The sequence below is a fragment of the Miniopterus schreibersii genome (assembly GCF_964146895.1).
Source record: "Miniopterus schreibersii genome assembly, chromosome: X".
In the NCBI taxonomy this organism is placed as follows: Eukaryota; Metazoa; Chordata; class Mammalia; order Chiroptera; family Miniopteridae; genus Miniopterus; species Miniopterus schreibersii.
The window spans coordinates 3,885,638-3,892,280 of record NC_138104.1 but is presented as its reverse complement, the minus strand read 5'-3'; the positions used below and the strand labels follow the sequence as shown (position 1 = coordinate 3,892,280).

At 40.3% G+C, this 6,643-nt stretch overlaps 1 pseudogene across 1 annotated transcript; it reads left to right on the top strand.

The window, feature by feature from the left end:
- The first annotated feature begins 578 nt into the window (after window positions 1-578).
- On the top strand, window positions 579-1,443 carry LOC308551698 (small ribosomal subunit protein eS6 pseudogene; annotated as a pseudogene). Its single transcript has 2 exons — window positions 579-1,195; window positions 1,267-1,443. The product of its transcript is annotated as a small ribosomal subunit protein eS6 pseudogene (transcript).
- The last annotated feature ends 5,200 nt before the right edge of the window (window positions 1,444-6,643 follow it).

Here is a 6,643-nt window from a genome sequence, read left to right as displayed (position 1 = left end):
CAAAAAGGGTAAAGGGGGTCAAAAGGAACAAACTTCCAGTTACAAAATAAGTCATGAGGATGTGGTGTACAGTATGATAATACTATATTGCGTATTTGAAAATCACTAACAGAGTAGATCTTAAAAGTTCCCATCACAAGAAAAAAATTGTAACTGTGAGGTGATAGATGTTAACAAGACTTATTGTGATGGTCATTTCACAATATATACAAATATCAAATCATTATGTTGTACACCTGAAAAAAATATAATGTTATATGTCAATTATATAGATTTTTTTTAAATAGCAATAAAAGAAAATAAAAAATTTTAAGAGAGAAAAAATGAAAAAAGCATGTGGGTTACATGAATTTTCATGTTTACTGAAAAACACAAAATATGATCTCACAGATGACCAAGTTCCAACCTGCATGATCCCCTTTATACCCTAAAGCATAAATAATAATTGGATTCCAAAGTAATTTGAAATAATTTTGCACTTTTAAAACTATTATCCTTTCCAGAGATACTAGCAATGTTATTTTCACAAACGTAGTAAAATCAATCAAGTTCATTCAGAGGCGGTCGGCTGCTTCAGAATGGAGCTAAACATCTCTTTCCCAGCCACTGGCTGCCAGAAACTCATTGAAGTGGATGATGAATGCAAACTTTGTACCTTTTATGAGAACCATATGGCCACAAAAGTTGCTGCTGATGCTCTGGGTGAAGAATGGAAGGGTTATGTGGCTTGAATCAGTGGTAGGAATGACAAACAAGGTTTCCCCCTGAAGGGAGTGTCTTGACCCATGGCCGTGTCCACCTGCTGCTGAGAAAGGGGCATTCCTGTTATAGACCAAGTGGACTGGAGAGAGAAAGAGCAAATCTGGGTTTTTATTGTAAATGCCAATCTCTGTGTTTATTAAAAAAAAAAAGAAAGAAAGAAAAGAAAAAAAAGGAGGGGGAGAGATTCCTGGCTTCATTGATATTGCTGTGCCTCCTCACCTGGGGCCCAAAAGAGCTAGCAGAACCCGCAAATGTTTCAGTCTCTCTAAGGAAGATGATCTCCACCAATATGTTGTGAGAAAGCCCCTAAACAAAGAAGGTAAGAAACCTAGGACCAAAGCACCTGAGATTCAGTGTCTTGTTACTCCATGTGTCCTGCAATACAAACAATCAGCATATTACTCTGAAGAAAGAGCATACTGGCAGGGAGTTGGTGCAGAGTGGGAGGGGTCAATGGGGAAAAAGGGGAATATCTGTAATATTTTGAAATAAATAAATAAATAGAAAAATAAGGAAGAGGCCACAGAATACGCTAAACTTTTAGCTAAGAGAATGAAGGAGGCCAAAGGAAAACACCAGGAACAGATTGCAAAGAGATGTAGGCTGTCCTCTCTGAGAGCTTCTACCTCTAAGTCTGAGCCCAGTCAAAAAGGAGATTTTCTAAGAGTAACAAATAAATAAGAACAGATATCAAATCTCAAAAAAATTGATCAAGTTCAATAACTTGAACAGGACACTTCTGCTCCATTCTGTCACCTTGTGCCCAAGGAAGGAAATAGTCAGGTATAAGGAAAAGTGTTGCCATGTTATTTACTGACTTATGATTATGGCCAAGTTGTTTAATGACTCTGGACCTCAGTTACCTCTGTATCAATTAAAAGAACTTACAAGAAAATGCTTAGGAATATTTTATGAGAAATAAAACCTGCAAAGCTAGGGGAAGTTTCACATATCTAGAAATGGGCTTATTTTATGAAGGTGACATACTGCTCCCTCAGGGGAAAAAAAGGAGGCTACTTTTTGCCTAACAAACAGAGTTTAACTCTATGAAAAACTTCAAGACATAACAAGGAACTCAATTATATAACTTTTAATCAAACTTTGGCTAATAATACCTAGCTAAGATGTTAGTTATTTTTCTAAAACTCAACCAAAAAGCAATGTTGTGTGGTTTAGCAGCAAAATGCCTGGACTTGCTTGGGTTCTTTCTAGCTGTGAGAGCCTGGGCAAATCACGTAAGCTCTTCATTCCTCAGCAAAGCAAGGATAATACCTTATGGGTTGTTGTAAGGTATTGTGAATTAAAAGACCTAAGGATGCATAATAGAGCTGTGCGTGGCACAGAGTAAGCACCTTGTGAGAGTGTTGAAGATGATAATATAAGCTTGGAGATTTGTCCTTTTTGAAAGTTATCCTGTCCCAAATGAATTACTTTAGATTTCCTAAAAAATAGCTCTTCTTTCCTCAGAAAGGTTTTGTGGAAAGACTGTGGAGAAAATGTCTCTAATGCAAAGCCATTGGTCATCATGACCAGTGTGAGAAAAGGCAAATCAGTTGTCTTGGGCATCAAGTTCCTGCAAAAGTTGGAACTGACAGCATGTCTGATTAAGTGATGCAATTGAAGACATTTAGCCAAGGGTGATGCTCTAGGATGAAATTAAAAGGAAAATGACAAATAACCTATGGCAACTAATCAATACATGGCCCAGTACAGAAGCTAACGGTCCATTTCAAGGCAGGATCTGACTTTTGCAAAGCCCACCTTTTCGTGGTAAGAACTGGGTTTTGTTATAATTGTGTGGAGAATTGCAGTATTTAGTGTCCTAAAATCATTGACATTGCACTATGAATATTTCTCTCTTCTGAATTCCTTAACAGTAATTGGAAAATGAATGAATAATAGACATATAGGAATAGTTGTTATCTTAGTAATCCAATTTCAATAGTGCAATGTAGGAAATTTATTTGAAATTACACCGAATCTTTAAAATAGGGACAGAGAGACAGAAAGACATTGTCAGGGCTATATGTGGATTCCATATTAAACATAAAACCAAAAGTATATGTTTTTTATCTTCTGATTTACCTACCTGAAAATAATTGTTACTTTATTTCAGATATGGTTCTTAGGCCCAGCTCCTCAGTCTGTTCTCCTCTTACAAGCATTACATCCTCTTTGGCATACAATCTCCACATTTTCATGTTTTACTTAAAAACTGATTTCGTGACATCAGTAATCTCTAGAAGGGATTGATAACTCTGCTACCCAGAATGCATGACTGTAGGTCAGGCTGCCAGCCCCTTCAACAGGCATCTGGGGGGTAAGGGTTGGGGGCATAAAGCACAGCACTGCAGGGCTGAGGCACTAGCTCAGGGATTGCCAAGCTATAGCCCACAAGCCAAATCTGGCCCATTGCCTGATTTTGTAATTGAAGTTTTATTGGCACACAGCCGTGCCCATTCATTACGTATTTGCCATGACTGCATTCACACTACAATGGCCGAGTTGAGTATTTGCAAAAGAGACCATATGGCCCACAAAGCCTGAAATATTTATCCAGCCCTTTACAGGAAAAGTTTGCCAACCCTTGCACTAGGACGTGGTTGTTAGCAATTTAAAATGTTCTAACATGTTTAAAGTTCCTGAGCAGGAATCTAAAATAAAGCCAGCTATATTTGCTACCTTGATTCATTTGCTTATAGTCAACTCTGGACAGGTTTGGCATAAACTAACAAAAGGGCATTTCTTAAAAGCAGCCTGAGAGTGTTTCGCTCTGAGCCTTTGCTTCTGTGGTCCCTCTTCTACCTCCTTTACCTCCCACCTCCTGTTGGGCCTTCAGGATTCTACCCAAATCAAGCCTCTTTTGTGAAGCCTCCCTCACCTCACACCCGAGGCACAAAGTAGCATTCTCTCCTCTAGTTTCCAGAGGTCATGTACATAAGTCTGCCACAGCTGGCTCACAGGGAATTGTGTGTCACATCTACAGCACTGTGAACTCTGCAGGGAAAGCAGTAATGTTGTGTTTGTCTCCATAACCCAGCCTTATAGTCCTTTGTTAAATCTAGGCACATATTTTCCCTAAGTGGTTAGCACTTTGTCCCCACACTGCACACCTATCACTTGCTTCCCTGTTTCATGCTTACTCTCTCCAGTCTGCAGCTAGGCTGGAATTCTCATAGGGGAATTCAGGTTGTTACTCCTCTGCCCAAAACCCAACACTGCCTTAAACTTGGAATCAAATCCACAGGCTGACCATAGCCTGCAGGATCCTGCATGACTTAATTCCCTGTCTTCATCTCTACCACCATCTATCTCTTACAGTTCTCCTTGCAAGTTGCACTCCTCTGGTCTTCTTGCTGTTCCTCAAACATGCCAACCATGCTCCTGCCTCAGGACCTTAGCATTAGATATTCCATCTTCCTGGAATAGTCTTCTCCCAGATATCTAGCTCCCTTAATTCATTCAGGTCACTGCTCTGATATCACTTCTTCAAAGAGGCCTGCCTTCTTTGAAGAAACAAAATAGCCCCTTTTGTGACTCTCTGTCCCCTTAAATTTATATTGCTTTATAGTGCTTATCACATCATGATATTACATAGCACTTTTCCCTATGTGTTTATTACCTGCCTTCCTCACCAAGTTAAAGGCTCTGTGAGAGTAGGGTTACTGTCTTGTTTACTCTCTATCTCCAGTATTTGGAATAGAGCCTAGCATCTAGTAGGTGCCCAATAAACATCCATAAAATACAAATAAGTAGAAGAAATCTGCCTGTTGGTTCTGGCACTAATACCACAGTGTTTTAATTATTTCAGTGTCATAATGCGTGCTAATACTTTTTAATGAATGAGAAAATGTGATAGGAAAAGCTTGTGTTTTAAGAACAGACACATCTTAGTTCAAATTCTAGCTCTACCAGGTAGTAGTTGCATGACATCTCTGGCTCATAATTTCCTTTTACTTAATACGGGGATAATTATACCCATAACGCAGTGTTGTTGTAAGGAATAAATGAGATAATATGTGTATTTTGACATTTTTTAAAAGAAAGACTACAAAATATTATGAATGGTATAATCCCATTTTTTCAAACATGTGTCTGTGTTTAGAAAAATGTTTGAAGAGTATAGCTCAAAATGTCTGCAGTGATCATGGGTGGTGGGCATAGGAGTGACTTTTTTCTTCTTTATACTTCTGTAGTATTTTGTTTTTTACAACTAAGTACATTGAATTATCAGAGGGGAAAAGCCACTTTAATTTTTAAAAAGCAAAATGAAAATAAAACCATGCCCTTCTCACCATACCATGGGACCCATCTACTTTGGTACTAAACAAACAAACAAAGCAGAAACAGACTCATAGATCCAGAGAACAGATTGATGGTTTCCAGAGGGGAGAGGGGTTGGGGGACTGGGTGAAAGAGGTGAAGGGATTAAGAATTACAAATTGGTAGTCACAAAATAGTCATGGGAATGTAAAGTACAGCATAGGGAATATAGTGGGGATAGAATCTTGATGAGTGGGCTGTCAAGGGAGGGTGTGTAGGAAAGGAGAGTTGGCAATAACTGTGAGAACAGAATTGGAGTAGAACAAAATTCATTATCTTCTGTAGACCATTATCTTCCTTGCTTAGAACAGGTTGGTAAGAGAGGCACTGAACCTCCCTTTCCTCATCGTACCCTGGAGTGGTGTGGAAAGGATCAAATGAGAACATGTGCCTATGACCAATAGCATGCACAGTGGTTAGAAGCACAGTTCTGGAGCCTGGTAACTTGAGTTCAGATCCTGACTGATGGCTTTACATTTTCTGAACCTGTTTCCTTATCTCTAAAGTAGGGAGAACTCTTTAAACCTGGAAAATTTACTGTGAAGACTCAAGGAGAAAATGGCCTGCTGATCTCCAGGGAGTACTGGATTTTTCCTACTCACCTTGTGCCCTACTTTCTAACCAGCCCCTGTACCCCACCTCTCAGGATGGAGAATAAAGGGGGAATAGTGTCTCTCCTAACTCCAGACACGTTTTCCTGGGCCTTGTTTATAAGCAGTGGAAAGCCAGGAAGGAGGGTTAAGGAAAGTAGGGAGTGAGTCATCACCAATTGATTCCCTTTGTGTTGTTTAGAACAAGTGTGGGAGGGTAGCCATGTGTCTGTCAGCCCACTACCACTCAAACAGCCACTGTCCAACAAGAAGCACTTGGGTGCCTTGTAGAGAGTAGAGAATAAAGATGGCAAGGCCACAATGTCCAATATGAGCCAGATGTGCAGTAGTGGCAGGAGAGCAACCATGCAGAGTCCTAATGTTTTACACAGCCTTTGTGCATCTGACCTCCAGAGCCCGCTGGGATGAGTGTTGTATCCCTTGGCCTCCTAGCTTGCATCCCTCCAGCACAATAGAAGCCTGGAACTGCTCGACAAGTTGAAGTGGATTTTATTGTTGTGGATGTTGTTAACCACAAAACATGGAGGGAGCAGAGGCGGGAAGATTGCTGTGTCCCCCTTTTGTGATATTAAATGTTTTGAGTTGTGATAAAGAGGTTATCAGGGTAAGCGAGAATCTTCCACCCTTTTCTTTCTTTCCATAACAGAATATTGAGCCCTGCAGTGTGCTGGGCTCCAGTGATGAAGAGATTAATGCACCCCATGCCCTGCCTTGGAAGGACAGTTGAATGGTCGAACCAGGCATGTTCCAGGCAGTTAGGGTGCTCTGTGGTCAAGCGGTACCCCAAAGGGAATAATGATGGTACCTATCAGGATGTGAACAGCTGTACTTCCCACTGGAGACACGAGTTAGTTCCTGAAGAAAGTCAACGAAATTGCTCAGGGCAAAGACCTTGAAATAGGTGACCAGCAAGAAACAACTGCGCCGTGGCAACCTGGACATGTTCA